Here is a 16,823-nt window from a genome sequence, read left to right as displayed (position 1 = left end):
TTTTGAAGGGGCTGTTGGTATACTTAAACCACAACAAAAAGTAGTTTGGTGTTCTTCTGTGGACAAGGTAAAGTAAGCCCTTGGGGGAATGCTCCAATAGTGACCACTGTCATGGTAACGGTTCCCTTGGTGCTGATTTGTGGAGCAGTTACTTGGATTAAATCTCTTTCTCATGGGCGCGGACAGAGCTTCGAGTTTACATCAATTGTACTAGAATTCAGGCACAAATCACTCAAAGTTTTTTATAAGGGAAAAATACTGGCCTGGTTCCTCTTTTACCTCTCAGCACTCTTCCTCACCTATCCCCCACTCAAGTCTGGGCTGAGGGGGTGGGGGAGAGGGAGAGGGGGGAGGGTACACACTCCCCACCTCCCCACCATGAAAGGGGAGCTTCCTCCACTGGGTCTGTCTTGTATATTGTCTCCATATGCCGCTGGGAAACCTCTTCTTGAAGTCAAGTGATAAAGTTGCACTTCTGTTTCCAATGGCACAGGTCCAGGCCGGAGTGAGACTGGCAGCTTTGTGAGAACCCTGCTCAACTGGGTCGCTGAGTACGGTAGTGAAGCTGGAAAGCATTTTCTCACTGTTGTGCCCCAAGACTGCGGTTAGTCTCAGATTCCTGTGAATGTGACTAAAAAATGTTTGCGTTTTAGCCACAATCACTAACAAATTATGCTCAGCTATTCAACGCACAGACCAAAAGAGAGCCTGACCCCATTATCAAAACTCAAACCCAGATGGCGAGGAGTCCCAGCCTAATGAGGGCCTCTCCGTCATTTCAAACAAATTTCTTGTCAATCATGCCACATCGCATATGGGGTCTCCTTTCAAAGGCATCAGAGTTGGAGGATTCAGAGGCCTTCCAGAGCAAAGCAATGCCTTCCTCCTAAAATTAGTTACTCATTTTAGAGAGTCTTAAGAACATTTCCTCCTTCTCTTCCCCCCTTCCCTCGCCAAGAAAAAAAGATTCTAGGCCGTCTAAGCTGGATGACTGTATCAGACTCAAATCTGGAAATGGAGCAGCCAGAAAGTCTGAACTACATTCTTGGCTCACTACTCAGGGGGAAAAAATGAACTCAGAGGAGGAGACTATCAAAAAACCTTATCAAAAGGCTTATGCTTCTGAGGTCAAAATAAGCTGACTAGAAACTGTAATTGCAGGACCCTCCTCTCGGGCTTGTTAAGGATGAAAAGTCAGAAAGGGAACCACACCATTGCCCGGCACTTGACCAAGGTGTGGAGAGCAGCCCTTGTGTCTCCATCCCTGGGGGTGAGATGCAGAGCTCTGCCCTCTGCCCTCTGCCCTCTGCCCAAAAGGGCTTGGTCGCACAGCCCTATCTTGACCCTGGGTTTGCTCCTACCAGATGCGCTCACTTCTTTGGCCTCAGTGAGTCCAAGCGTGCGCTCCCGCTCTTGGCTTCTTCATCCTCCGTCCATGCACCATGCACCATGCACGCTTCTTGTGTCACCCAGGGTGCTGCCCCTGGCATCCCTCGCAGGCTGCCCCTCTTGGGGGTGGATTCCCTCCCCCCGGAAAGGCAGCCACAGCTGTGTGTCCTGTGAAAGGACCGAGCTGCTTGCTGTGCACGAAGCAGAAGAAAACCAGTGTAAATCGCAGTCCTAATTGCCCATATGGGAGATGTGCAAAGAAGGGAGTGAGCAAAACGCAGGAGCGGTGCAAGTGGCGAGCAGAAGGCTGAGCGCGGAGAGGAAAGCGGCCACCATACCGGGGAAGTTTGGAAAACTGTTGTTGCTGTTCCTGCTGCCTGGGTTTGGGAGAGGGTTTCAGAGTGAAACAAAAGTCCGCTGGTGTGAGGACTGAACTCCATTTTCTGTGTGAGTCTGAGTAAAGAGAAAGATAAACAGAACCTTTCACCGATAGGCATATTTTAGAGTTCAAGTGTGACATGACAGGTCCAAAATAGATTCCACATGATTGGAGCAGATCCAGAATCTCAGTCCCTGAATAGCAATCAGTGTTGGAAGCTAAGAGCCGGCATCCACTATCATCACATAAAACATGGAAGAAACAGCAAATCCTACACAGCTGTTAGCGAATCAGGACAATCCATATGTGCAGCTTTCTGCTAGGGACACATTTTCTTAAATTACTCAGCTTAGTTGCAATTGAGGCTCTCTTTGACTTTTTACATGTCTTTAATGAATACCTTTAAAAAATCTTACAACAACTTTCTTTCATGAATTTTCCTTTCAAAGAAAGAGAGTTATGTTCGTTGCAATACTCAATCCAGGCAGAACTAATAACCCAAGGGCTTCATGCTGGGTTTATTTTCATGGAAAGCTCCTCATAATTTGAAACCACAGAGAGTCACAAGCATCTGAGAAGATACAAGCTAAAATGTCTAAGATTCTATGACTTCATCATGAGGGATGTTGGTAAGTGGTGGGAGCCTCTCGTTTAGGCCCAAGGTGGGCTGTTTGGTTCCACTGTGGCATAAATGAAACTCTGACAATATGGGGACAGAGAGGAGTGGGGGCAGGGGGCAAGGAACAGAAAGAGGGCTGGCTACAGGAGAGATGGAGTCCATGGGACCCAGCCATTTCCCCCGCCGTTTATAGACAACTATTTTTCTTTGAAACACTCACCAGAAGGCCTTCCTGATCAGGTCCTCCCCATTTGGTTCATGTTTAGCACATTTAAGAAAGCTTTAAAACTTTTATAATTTGAGGTCAGGTGTAGGTCATTCTCCAGCCCAAAACCTAATCTGAACGTGCTTTTGGGAGAGACCATCAATCCATGAGGGTTCTCTTCTGCCATTTTTGGGGGAGCCACACTATTGTGAAAGTTAGCAAACAGATAATAAATGGATAATCAAGCACTTATGGAGGAACAGCTGGTACAGTGTGTGTCACAACTGCATTCAAATTGGCCAGGAAATCAGCATCCTGCCTCAAACCAAACCAAAATGATAGAAAAGAAAAAAGTGGATTTTCTGCTGTGTTGATACTCCCTTCCTTGTTTGGATATTCTCATATGTATTTGAAATTCTGTGACTCTTACTTTGACACAGAGCGAATTGTTTATGTTTCCACTTATTTCTCCTTGGTCATATCAACAGGAGTTATCCTTCAGTAACAGAGGAATAGATCAAACCACAGATCAGCAGTACAGAATTCCTACAGGTTATTATTCTAATGGAGTGAAAAATGTATGGAGAGAACTGACAAATTATTTGCTCTCCTCATGTCATGGTATGATGAACATAAATCTTAACCACACAAAGAAATAGTACTTCCAGAAAAATTTCTGGTCACTTTGGAGGTTTGCTTTTTTTCTCTATTCTTTGCAGTATACGCAAGCACTACAGTATATTTGTGTAAATGCAGGCCTGTGATGGCCTGCCATAGTTTAATTACTAAGGTTACAAACAAATAAAGCTTTAGTGTGTTGCAAATCATTGATCCATGATTTTCACAAATACCATGAAATTACATAATCATAAAGCTTAGAGCTTAAAGCAAACTTTATGGATCATCTTGTCTTGCCCATGCCTTCAGAGAAATCAGGTATTATTATGTATATTCCATAGATAAAGGACTTTAAAAAGGCAAACTGTTTTTCAATTTCTCCCAGCTAGTAAAAAGTGTCCTAAGGATTGGAACTCTTGTCTTCTACTCCTGGAACAATTCATTGTGTAGAATGAAAATCCCACCAGCATTAAATCCATAGAGATAAAAAGTAGACTAATGGTTTCCAGGGACTGAGTGGAGGAGGAATAGGGAGTTCCTGCCGATTGAGATACGGTTTGCTTTTGGGGTAAAAAGTTCTGGAACTAGAGTGGTGATAGTTGTACAATATTGTGAATATACTAAATGCCACTGAATTGTGCACTTTAGAATGATTTAAATAGTTAATTTATATGAATTTTACCTTAAAAAATCAAAACTAACATGTTGTCTTTGACTGCATGAAATCAGGAATATGATATTGGTACTAACTATTCACCTGTTTCTTCTACATCTTGTGAAGCTCTTTGAGGTCAAGGGATACACCTTACATCTTCTAGTCGTCTGGTACTTAGCCTAATAATTCTATTGAAACCTCCCCATAAAAAAAAATTCCAACTAGCCTTTCAATCAACTGAAATAGCAAATATTGTTTTAAGGAATGAATTTATAACATTACTTTGATTTCTTGTCTAATCCGCCTTTCTTTATTATTGAATCAGATAAGATTATCTTGAGACCTGAATGGAGCTAGTTAACCTCCTTGAGAGCAAAAGACATATTTTAGTCAATAACGTTCCCCAGTGACACCTAGCATAATGCTGTGTTCAATTAGATTCTCATTGAATATTCGTCTAGGGGGTGAGAGATGAATCTCCTGGAATTCTCCAGGAGCTGGAAAGAGATGTTCCCATAGAAGGACAGAATGTTCAACCTGTCTATAAGGCAGTAACATTTTATGTTTGCAGATCCTAGCCCTGTGAATTCATCAAGACCTTGCTCAGGCACAGCCCATAGGCACTCCACTAACCTAGGCAGCTTAACACATACTCTTTAACCAGAGAAATAGAGTGGTCAAAGCTCAGCCCTGTATATTAACACCGTCTCAGGAGGACAAAGAGTGAGTCTGCTGTTGTAATACATACCTTTATCTCACTATCTCCCTTTAATCCTCTTATGAAAATCCTGTCTCTAGATGGAAAGATATTAATTGGAAAAAAAAAAAAACATTTACTAATTTCAGTGAAAAAAGGTATGATAAATTTCATACCCACTCAAGTCATTCAATTTCACAGATAGAAGAATATATTCTTGAAGGATGAAAGCAAGTTTGTATAAGCAATACAAATTTAGAAGTTGTATATAAAATATAATGAAGTGCATTACAGTAATTTTTTTCTTTACCACATTTTTCAACTTTTCAAACTTTTAGGAGTTCATGTGGTAGCAATAACTAGATGTTGTGGTGATGATCATTTTGTACTGTTCATAAATGTGGAATCACTATGTTGTACACCTGAACTAAAATACCGTGTGCCAACCTATATGTCAATTTTAAAAAAGTAAATAATTTTTTTAAAAATTTCAAAAGACAGAAACTTTGAGGGGTTCATGATTACATTTACTCAATTGCTTGCTCAAATGACAATAGATGTTACAACAAAAAGGAACTTTGGGGCAAAGTAAAATAAAAATTAAGAGCTTCAGGATATTTGGAAATAAAGGCACACACAAATAAGTCTTGCAAGATGCTCTCCATCCTTCTCGCTTGACCTATGTATACAGTACTGTACTGGCAAATGTTTAATAACTGGATCTCCAGAAAAAAAATATATGCATACATAAGTTTATTACAAATTTTATAGGTATAAAGTCTGTGTAACACACAATTTACACATAACAATAAAATACACTACACTCTTTATTGCAATTTCCGTAGAACCAATTGATTCTCAAGAAGGGTATGAATTGAATTTTGCCTAACTCTACAATCTATAGCTGATCTGTTGCAACTGATAAATGAGTAGAGGGCCAACATAAATGCTGGCTGATATTTTCACTTAGGATTATATTAACAAATAAGACAAAAGTGAAATGATGAAGATGCATGTTAAAATTTTCCATGATTGGCCATGATATATTCCCTTGCTGATTTGAACAATAAAATTCTGAATACTGGAGAAAGATTTCCTCAATCATTCTGTGCCATTCCACATGTAATAGCAACTGTGTATAGCATAATGTTTCCACTTTACAGATGCAACAGATGTGAATAACCTCAAGAGCATAAATAATAATAAAATGTAGTAAAACAATTAGGAAGTGATAACTTTGAGGTATTTATTACTTTGCTTTTGGCATACTTTTTATTGTTTTTATTTATTTTTAAAAATATTTATTTAATTATTTTTAGAGAAAGAGAAAGAGGGTGCAAGCAAGGGGAGGGGCAGAGAGAGAGAGACAGGCAATCCCCTTCTGAACAGGGAGCTCAGTGCAAGTCTCAGATCTGGAGTCCCTGAGATCATGATCTGAGCTGAAGTCAAGAGTCAGATGCTTAATCAATTGAGCCACCCAGGCATCCCAGTATACTTTTTAAATTGTAAGTTTATACAATTTAATTTTTAATAATGGCTGTATTTAATAACTGGCTAGCAAAACTCTTGAAAATCAAATCAGTGAAAGGTATTCCAGGCTGGCTGTGGCACATCACTGAGTGTATGAAAAGCAAAATGTTTTAAGTTCATCCAAAAATGGTACACAATTTAAATTTTTCTTAGAAGAGTCTCTAGCTAGACATTATCATCAACTATACTCAAAAAGAATTGATCAGGGGTCGCCTGGGTGGCTCAGCGGTTGAGCGTCTGCCTTCAGCCCAGGGTGTGATCCCAGAGTCCCGGGATTGAGTCCCACATTGAGATTCCTGCATAGAGTCTGCTTCTCCCTCTGCCTGTGTCTCTGCCTCTCTGTGTGTGTGTGTGTCTCTCATGAATAAATAAATAAAATCTTTAAGGAAAGAAAAGGAACTGATCAGAAGATCAGAACTGAGTCATTGTTTTTTTGTTTTTTGTTTTTTTTTTTTTTCTTTCTGTAAACATAATGTTATAACACATTTATGAAGTGTGGTTTTGGTTGAATCTCTTCCTTTGTTTGTTAGAGTCAAAAGTATTGTGACCAGTAGGTTTATCCACTCTGGCATTCATTCAGCAAACAATTATTGAGTTTATTAACCATATCAGGCATGATGCTAAGAAATAGAATTATGAACATGACTAAGCTACATACCCTGCTCTGGGAGAAATACCTACTAAGTATAACATACTCTTCTTAGAGCTTGTATTATTGGTACTTTATTGGTACATTTTCTCCCATAACAGTATTATGAGCTAAATGAGCTGACCCCATTTCATATACTGAAAACTGAGATTGAGGGCAGCCCAGGTGGCTCAGCGGTTTAGCGCCTGCCTTCAGCCCAGGGCGTGATCCTGGAGACCTGGGATCGAGTCTCACATGGGGCTCCCTGCATGGAGCCTGCTTCTCCCTCTATGTCTCTGCCTCCCTCTCTCTCTTGAGTAAATAAATAAAATCTTTAAAAAGCAAAACTAACAAAAAAAAAAACTGAGATTGAGAGAATAATATTCACAAGGGCTTGAAATTAGCAAATGGCAAAGATGTTACTCTCTGGCTGATTCAAAAGACTGTACTTTTTATATAATACTTCCTATTTCATGGATTGCATGATAACTTGATTAAAATGTGGGAATAAACCAATGATTTTTGTAAATTTTCTCAACACTTTAGAAATGTAATAAACATATGAATTATATAAATTCCCATACTGAAAGCCAAAGACTCTTCATATTTGTTATTTCATTCCAATACTATAGATAAGACTCATATTAAAATAACACAAAGTTAAAAAGGTAGACTTCCCAAACACTTGTTAAGCAGAAAACATTAGGGAAGACAAAAAGTAATTTATTTATTGAAGATATAGTTCATAACAGTATTATCTCTACCACAAATAAACCTTTATAATCAGAGAAAAACAAGGAATAAAATATTATGTAAAACTTTCATAAACGTAAATATAAGGAAGAATCAACACAATAAATTGTGAAGAATTTTGAAAAATTTTAAATATTTTGACCTATCAAGTCAATACAAACAATGTAGCTGGAGAGATTTAGATAATATAATTAATCAGATTTAAGTATAGTAAATAAAGCATACTACAAACTTAACATTTTAAATTGTTCAGTTTTGAAAATCAAAGTTATTAGGTCACAAAGAAAGCCTCAATAAATATCAAAAAGGAGTAAATATCAAAATCACATTTTCTAAATCTAATTAAGCAAATCTATAATACTAACACCAAGTGTTAACCAACCCAAAGCTCTGTTATTCCTTCTCACCCACCATACCACTCTCTACTCACACACACAATTCCAACCACGAGGGCTTTATAAAACATTCCCAACGCTATTAGAAGAAAGGAAAATTGGGGCACCTGGGTGGCTCAGCGGTTGAGCATCTGCCTTCAGCTCAGGTCATGATCCCAGATCCTGGGATCGAGTCCCGCATCAGGCTCCCTGCATGGAGCCTGCTTCTCCCTCTGCCTGTGTCTCTGCCTCTCTCTGTGTGTGTCTCTCATGAATAAATAAATAAAAATCTAAAAAAAAAAAAAGAAAGGAAAATTAAAATTTCATATACTAAAAAAGAACAAAAATATTATTCTTTATCAAAACAAATTAAAACAGTCAAGCTATGTTCAAGAGTCAATTCAGATCTATGTTCTTCAATTTTTAAAGAACTAAATAACCAAAATTAAATTAAGCTCTCCATCCAAGAGGTTTACAAAAAAAAAAAAAATACCAGAAACTAAACCCAAGAAAAATTTTAAAAAGGAAATACAAAGAAAAAAGTAGAAACAAATTAGAAAATAGAAAAAAATAGATCAGATTTTCTATTTAAAGTAAGAAAACAAAGTTTACAAAATAGCAAATCTAGTCAGGGAATACAGAAAGGTGCTAAATTTATAAAATTAGGAAGACAAGACTAAAAATAAGAACAGATTCAGAGGAGTTTAAAATTTTGAAAATCATGATGACATGGTCAATTACATGGGAGTGTGATATTTATTCAAATTAAGTCCAAATAGATATAGTGTGAACAGAAAAATCTTCTGGAATAAAATGAAAATATTACAAAGAATTACCTCTCAAATATCTCTAAACCAGATGTGTCTTTCAATGAGACTTTTCACATTTCTAAGAAACAGGTAATTTCCATACTGAATAAACGTTACCTTAGCTCATAGAAACAGATGGTAAGTTTTGAAATTAATTTTGAAAATCTAGTATAATCTTGAAAATAAAATAAAGACAAAAGAAATAACAACAATCTCAATTTTGATTATGGAAGGAAAATCCTAAATAAATAAAATTGAGTGTGACAATAAAATTTCAAAAAGTATTATGATTACAGACAATATCAGCAATGAAGACAGTTTCACAATAGGAAGTGTATTAACAGAAATATCACATATATATATCAGAAAAAGAAAAATCATCTCAAAAGAAAAGCCATAGGCAATTGGTAAAACACAGCATCAATTTCGAATTAACAGAACAACAATAAAAAATTTCCAGCAAATTAGAAATGTGATTTTTTAAAATATGTTTAAAAATACCCATCTCGGGATCCCTGGGTGGCGCAGCGGTTTGGCGCCTGCCTTTGGCCCGGGGCGCAATCCTGGAGACCCTGGATCGAATCCCACGTCCGGCTCCCGGTGCATGGAGCCTGCTTCTCCCTCTGCCTATGTCTCTGCTTCTCTCTCTCTCACTGTGTGCCTATCATAAATAAATAAAATTAAAAAAAAAAATAAAAAAAATAAAAAAAATAAAAATACCCATCTCAAACAAAGACCCATCCTACTATTGCCTAAGAAAATATTTATAAAGTTTGCCTGTTTGCCATAGTATCCTGGCTCCTGACCTAGACTTTAAACAGTGATGGAGAAGAGCCAAGAACACCCAATGGGGAAAGAATAGTCTCTTCAATAAATGGTGCTGGGAAAATGTGAGAAACACACACAGAACAAGGAAGTTGTATTCCTAATCTCACTCTGCTCATAAAAATTAACTTGAATCAAAAACTTAAATATAAGATCTGATACCATAAAACTCCTAAAAAAAAAAAAAACATAGGGAAGAAACTTCTCAATATTGGTCTTGGCAATAATTTTTTGAACATGACACTAAAAGCACAAAAGGCAAAAGCAAAAATCAACAAATGAAAGTACATTATACTCAAAAACTTCTGCACAGCAAAAGAAACAGTTAACAAAATGAAAAAGACAACTACCAAGTGGGAGAAATTGTTTTTTAAACCACATATAGGATAATGGGTTAATATTCAAAATATATAAAGATCTCATAAACTTAATAACAAAAATAAACAATCCGATTTTAAAATAATATTCTGAATTAAACAGACATTTTTTCCCCAAGAGGACATCAAAATGACCAAGGAGCACATGAAAAGATGTTCAACATCACTTATTACCAGAAAAATGCAAATCCACAATGAGCTCTCACTCACATGTGTTTGAATGGCTATCATTAAGAAGACAAGAGACAGGTGATGGTGAGAATGTCCTGAAAAGGCAAACGTTATACACTGTTAGCGTGAATGCAAGCTGGTAAAACTACTGTGGAAAACAGTTTGGAGTTTCCTCAAAAAATTACAAATAGATCTATCCTATGATCCAACAATTCCACTTCTGGGTATATATCCAAAGGAAATGATAACAAGATTTTGAAGATATTCCCATGCTTATTGCAGCATTGTTCACAATGGCCAAAACGTGGAAAAAACCTAAGCGCCCATCAACAGGCAGTCAATAAAAAAGATACATAATACACAGTGGAATATCATTCAGCTCTGAGAAAGGAGGATATCCTGTCATTTGCAACAACATGGATGGACCATGAGCACACCACACTAAGTGAGGTAAGTCAGAGAAAGAAAAATATTGTATGTGATCACATATATGTAAAATCTAAATAATCAAACTCATAAAAAAAAGAGTAAAATTATAGTTATCAGGGATTGGAGGATGGGGAATGGGGGAAGAGATTGATATTTAAAGGAGCAAACTAGCAATTACTAGAAAATAAGCCATAAAGACTAATACACAGTATAATATAGACAACAGTATGGTAACGTAATTATGTAATGTGATAAATATTGTTATAATGGCAATCGTATTACAATATATGCATATCAAATATAAATGTATTGAAGTAATACATTGTACACCTAAATTTACATAATGTCATATGTCAAACTTACTCAATTAAAAAAAATGATGGAGAAAATGTTAACAATGCAGATTAAATTTAAAGGTGCATCATGAAAATAGTCCTTATGCTGTGAAAAGCACAAAAAATTGAGAGAAATTCTTCCAGAATTACTAAATTTATCTGATTCAGCAAGAAAGTTTCTCATATTGTTGTCAACCAAGTGAAATTTCAAAGTATGTCTCATTTTAAACATTCATCTTTCATGTTAACATATGTAAAAAAATGCCAACCAACATTCATATCAGAATGTTCATTCATCAATCAGATGCAAGCATTGGTTGACAAGAGATACACGAGTTTTGCAAAAGTCAACAGAAACATTCTACAAAAAATCAATTGGCTCTGTGGAATTTGCAAGGAAGAATTTTTAGAACCACTGTTTTAGATGACAGGAGAACAAAGAGACAGGGCTATCCGTAAAAAAAATATATATATATATATATTATTTGTAGATGCTTATATTGTCTGCATAGAAAATACAATGGAGTCAAGAACTAATTTAAAAGTTCAACAAAGTGTTTATATTCAAAATAAACGATGACAAAAGCAATGTGTTCCCCCTCTCTCATAAAAAGCCAGGTAGAGAGATACACTGGAAAAAAGAAGATTAATGTTTACAAAATCAAAAACTAATATCAAATTCTTATACATGGGCATCAAGAAATGTGTCGGGCTTACATTAAAAAGTTACTGAGTCATGAAAGGAGGGTTAATTAATCTTTTAGATATAGTTCTTTCCAAAGTTGACTCCTCTTTGAATCAATGTATCAACAGAATTCTGGGGAAACTTGACAGTGACTTTTGCAAGCCCTCTAAAAGGCTAGAAGAGCAAAACTTTGAGAGATTAATGAGAATGAGGGAAGAGTATAAACATTATCCTAATATATTTTCAAATGTACTGAAAACTAGTTTAAACAGCATAAAAACTGGGGAAGAAGGAGCTAAATGTGAAATTAAATGTGAATTCTAACAGGAAGCTAGCACTCTTCACTTATTCAATCACCAAAAAATAATTTTAAGCTTTTATAGTGGGAATAATACCTCTTTGAAAGAAAAGTAAGGCTATACAGAATTCTAGGAAGTAAAAAAAAGAAACACTCCCCACCATACACTTCACCTCCCACCCACCTGCCTGCCATTGACCCACATTCTCATTCTCCAAGGGTCGTCATGGCAAGTGCTCAAAATTAGATGGTATCCACATATCATATGAATACATAATATTTGTATATCCACGTGTATCTATTGCTTTATATAAGTGGATTCACAGTATGTATAAATTATATATACATATACCCATATATTATGTTCTGTCACTTGCTTTTTAAATTACTGATAGTTTTTCCATACTAATACAAAGATTTGCCTCATTCATTTTAATGATACTGCAGTTTTCAACTGTATGTTTATATCACAATTTATTTATTTAATCTCCCTTTGATGAATATTTAGGCAGTTTTGAGATCATTGCTACTGCATACTGCATTCTATGTATGGTGCAACCAACAATATATATTTTAAAGAACAATTTTATGTAGCATAGTTTCAAAATACATTCCTAGAAGTGAGGTCACTGGGCCAAATTATATTTGCATTTAAAACTTTTATATTTTGCAATAGCATCACAGAAGCTTTATATCAATTTATATTTCTACCGCCAAAGTATGAAAATTCTTTTTCTCCTAAATAGGTATCACCAATATATTTTATTATTACTAATCTGCTAATCAGTGAGAATTGATCTTTTATGGTTATTTTAATTTTCAATTCTTTCAAGTTAGGTTGAGTATCTTATGCTTATTAATTTTTTTTCTGTGAACTTATTCATATTTCTAATTTTCTCTTGGATTTTTATTGATTTATAACTTTCTCAATGTTAAGGAAATCAGCCTCTTAGAAAATTCGTATTGTAAGTATGTTTTTTGTGCCTTTATTATAGTGGATGTCATTATCATACTGCAAGTCTTAATTTTGAATAATAAAATATGATTTTTCAGAGGGCTTCCCCAAATGAAGATGATGTTTTACAAATTGCTCCAAGTTTATTTTGTTGTTTTTATAATTTTCATCTTATATGTAACTCTTTAATCCAGTTTGAATTTATTTATAGATAATGTGCTTATTAGGTAGAGATTCAAACTCCCCCTGTTTAACATTTGTTCAATATTCTAGGAGCTGGTAAAAGGCTTAATGGTGACCAAAAAATACAGATTCTTTTCCTCAATGTATTTCAGTCTAGTTGGGGGAGACTTCTAATAATCACATAGTCCCATCAAAATTGTGATCCAGGCTAGAAATGAAAGATATGCAGTGCTGAGTAAAAACTTGTAACTTGGGGGTCAAGGAAGGCTTCCTGAAAGAGATGTGTGAACAGAACATTTTTGGATCCCTAGTCAAATATTAGTTGACCATATATATAAATGGGTTTATTTCTGGGCTCATGATTCTGTTCTATTGGATTATGTGTCTGTCTTATGTCAGTACCATACTGTTTGGTAAGATACATAAATTCTAAAGATGTAATGTACAACATGATGACCATAGTTAACAATACTGTGCTGTATATTTAAAAGTTTCTAAGAGAGTAGATCTTAAAAGCTCTTATCACAAAAAAAGTAGTAACTATGTGAAGTGATGGCTGTAGTAAAGAATGAGCCACATTGGAAAGTTTTTACCTTTGATCACATTCCCCCAATTCTCTCATCCCCTACCTCTGGCAACCATAAATATGATCTCTGTTTCCCTGAGTTTGTTTTTTTAAAAATCCCTATATAGGTGAGATCAGACAGTATTTTGTCTTTCTCTGTTTGACCTATTTCAGTACAATGCCCTCAAGTTCCATCCATGTCGTAGTAAATGGCAGGATTTCTTCATTTTTAATGGTTGTATAATATTCTTTTGTATATCCTTACCACATCTTCCTTATTTATTGATCCATCAAAAGACACGTATATTGTTACCATACCTTGGCTATTGTAAATAATGATGCAATGAACATGGGGGTGCATATATCTTTTTGAGATAGTGATTTCATTTCCTTTAGATATATACCCAGGAGGAGAGTTACTGGATCATACGGTAGTTCTATTTTTAATTGTTTGAGGTTGAGGAGCTGCTGCACTGTTTTCCATAGTGGCTGCAGCAACTTACATTCCCACCAACAGAGGACAAGGCTTCCCTTTTCTCTATATCCTTGCCAACACTTACTTTCTCTTATCTTTTTGTTACTAGCCATTCTGACAGATGTAAGGTGATGTCTCATTGTGGTTCTGATTTGCATTTCCCTAATGATTTGTGCACCTTTTCATATATCTCTTGGCCATTTGAATATCTTCTGTGGGAAAAATGTCTATCCAGGTCATCTGGCTACTTCTTAATTGATTATTATTTTTTTACTATGGAGTTGTGCGAGTCCCTTATATATTCTGGAGAGTAACTTTTTATTAGATATGTGGTTTTCAAGTGTTTCTTCCATTTTTTAGGTTGCCTTTTTATTTTGTGGATCATTTCTTTTGCTGTGCAAATGTTTCTTGGTTTGACACAGTCTCACTCATTTGCTTTTTATTTTGTTGCTTGTGTTTTAGGTGTCAAAATCAAGAAATCAGTGCCAATACCAGTATCAATGAGTTTTTCCCTATGTTTTCTTCTAGGAGTTTGATGGTGTCCAATCATTAAGTCTTTATCCATTTCACATTAGCTTTTGTTAATGTGGTGTACGATAGGGCTCCAGCTTCTTTCTTGTGCATGTAAATATCCAATTGTCCCCCCAGCCTTTATTGAAGAGATCTTCCCCATTAAATATTTTTGGCTCCCTTGTCAAATATTAATTGACCATATATAAATGGGTTTATTTCTGGGCTCTTGATTCTGTTCTATTGGACTATGTATCTGTCTTATGTCAGTACCATACTCTTTGATAAGATACATAAGTTCTGAAGATGTAATGTACAACATGATGATCATAGTTAACAATACTGCACTATATGTTTAAAAGTTGTTAGAAGTATAGATCTTAAAAGCTCTTATCACAAAGAAAAATATTGTAACTATTAGTGAAGTGATGGCTATTAACAGAACTTACTGTGCTGATTGTTTCACAATACATATGTATATTGAATCATTACACTGTACATCTCAAACTTGTACATATCACTTGTCGAATATATCTCAGTAAAACTGTGGGGAAATGAATAAGTCAATGGAAAGTTAAAAAACCTAATAAGCTATAGTTAAAAAGGTACATTTGGGTGGGGCAGGTAGCCTTCCAGATAGAAAGTAAGAGAGAAGTATTTTTGAGAAATAATAGCATATCTATATACCTGCAATAAGAACAAAAAAACTTCTGGGAAGGATCTAAGGAAAGAGAAGTGAAGGATCTAAGGGAACAAAGAATATGGCTGAAAATGTCAGCAAGGACCAGACTGCAAAGGGTCCTGAAGGTTATGGCAGCAATGCCAACTTTTATCACAAAGCAAGAAGCGGTCTTTTAAGGATTTTAAGCTAGAAGGAGACATAATCAGCTTTATACTTTGCAAAGATTATTCTCACAACAGAAAGAGAATACAAGACGGTTAGTTATTACATTATTGTATTAGTCCTATGACATAAATTTACGTATGATAATTTTCATTACTAAAGAAAAACTAGAAACAAACTGAGGAGGATGCTCAATGATGAGGGCATATTCATTTTATAGTCATTGAGAAAATGTTTAAAAGAATATGTAATGATACGGGAAATGCTTCATTAAATTCAGGAAGCCAAACTATATATATTCTATGATTATTTTACATCTATGGCTGTAATAATATACATCAACATACTACTCTGGGTTTTTCCTGAGTAGTGAAGTTATAAATGCTTTTATTTTCATTTCTTCTTTATTTTATGAACTCTCAATTTTAATATATTATTTACAAAGTAAAATTTTTCATAAAGATTACCATATACCATAATTATACCTTCATCACCAAAGAAAACACATTACGCACAAGTTCTTTTTTGAAATAAATGTTTTCAGAAATAGACATAAAATGGTATAAAACAGAGGCAACTGGGTGGCACAGTCAATTAAGAGTCTGACTCTTGGTTTTGGCTCAAGTCCTAATCTCAGGGTCCTAGGATGGAGCCCTGTATCGGGCTCCATGCTCAGCATGGAGTCTACTTGGGATTCTCTCTCTCTCTCCCTCTCTGCCACTGCTACTCATGCTGTCTCTCTCTTTCTAAAATAAATAAATAAACTCCAAAAAAATGAAAAATAATTTTAAAAATATATAAAACATATTTACCAGCGAATAGCCAAGTGCTTCTCTCTTTCTAAATGCAAAAAACCCCAGAGTAGTTACACACACACACACACACACACACACACACACACACAGAAGCACACACATGCATATCTGTGTAGTAACTCTGGTGGAAACTTCTCTCTCTCTCTCTTTCCTCACCTCTAGACTAAGTGGTTGATATTCTCACTCACTTTTGCCCACCGAGCATATCCCCTGCTTCCCTAACATACTCCTGCTTGGTGACAGAGAAGATGGAATGTACACTGGAGGGCAGCCACCCTCCTGTCCACCAATCAGATCATGTCATGCCAAAGGGCTGAACCTTTGTCTCAATCAATTTTATTATTGCCCATCTGAATCATAAAATAGATAAAAAGCTACCTTTATTAAATGCCCAGTAAATGCCAAGCACTTTATATGAATTATTTTATATCTTCATAACAATCATGCAAGCATATTATATTATTTAGTTTAGGCTTACTCTCTGAAGTAATAAAACAGTAACTTCAAGAACAATACTTATTTTTATCTCACAAAACAGTCCAGTGAGCATTTCAGCTCATCAGGCACCACTGCTCTTAGCAGCTGTTTGGGGCCAGGCTCCTTCCCTCTTGTTCCCAAATCCTGTATTGGATTGCTCTTTAAGTGTGCTGAAGGCTGCACCGCCATGTCCAGGTTGCAGCCAGCAGAATGAAGAGTGTGG

At 35.8% G+C, this 16,823-nt stretch overlaps 1 long non-coding RNA gene across 1 annotated transcript; it reads right to left on the bottom strand.

The window, feature by feature from the left end:
• Positions 1–1,842, bottom strand: LOC121496235. The gene is made up of 2 exons (XR_005989129.1): positions 1,728–1,842; positions 1–631 (listed from the first exon to the last, which is right to left on the bottom strand). It is a non-coding gene; the product is annotated as an uncharacterized LOC121496235 (long non-coding RNA).
• Positions 1,843–16,823: the final 14,981 nt, after the last annotated feature.

This window comes from Vulpes lagopus, chromosome 7 (genome assembly GCF_018345385.1).
Source record: "Vulpes lagopus strain Blue_001 chromosome 7, ASM1834538v1, whole genome shotgun sequence".
Taxonomy (NCBI): Eukaryota; Metazoa; Chordata; class Mammalia; order Carnivora; family Canidae; genus Vulpes; species Vulpes lagopus.
Note: the sequence above shows the minus strand (reverse complement) of the source record. Positions and strands in the feature narration are given on the sequence as shown.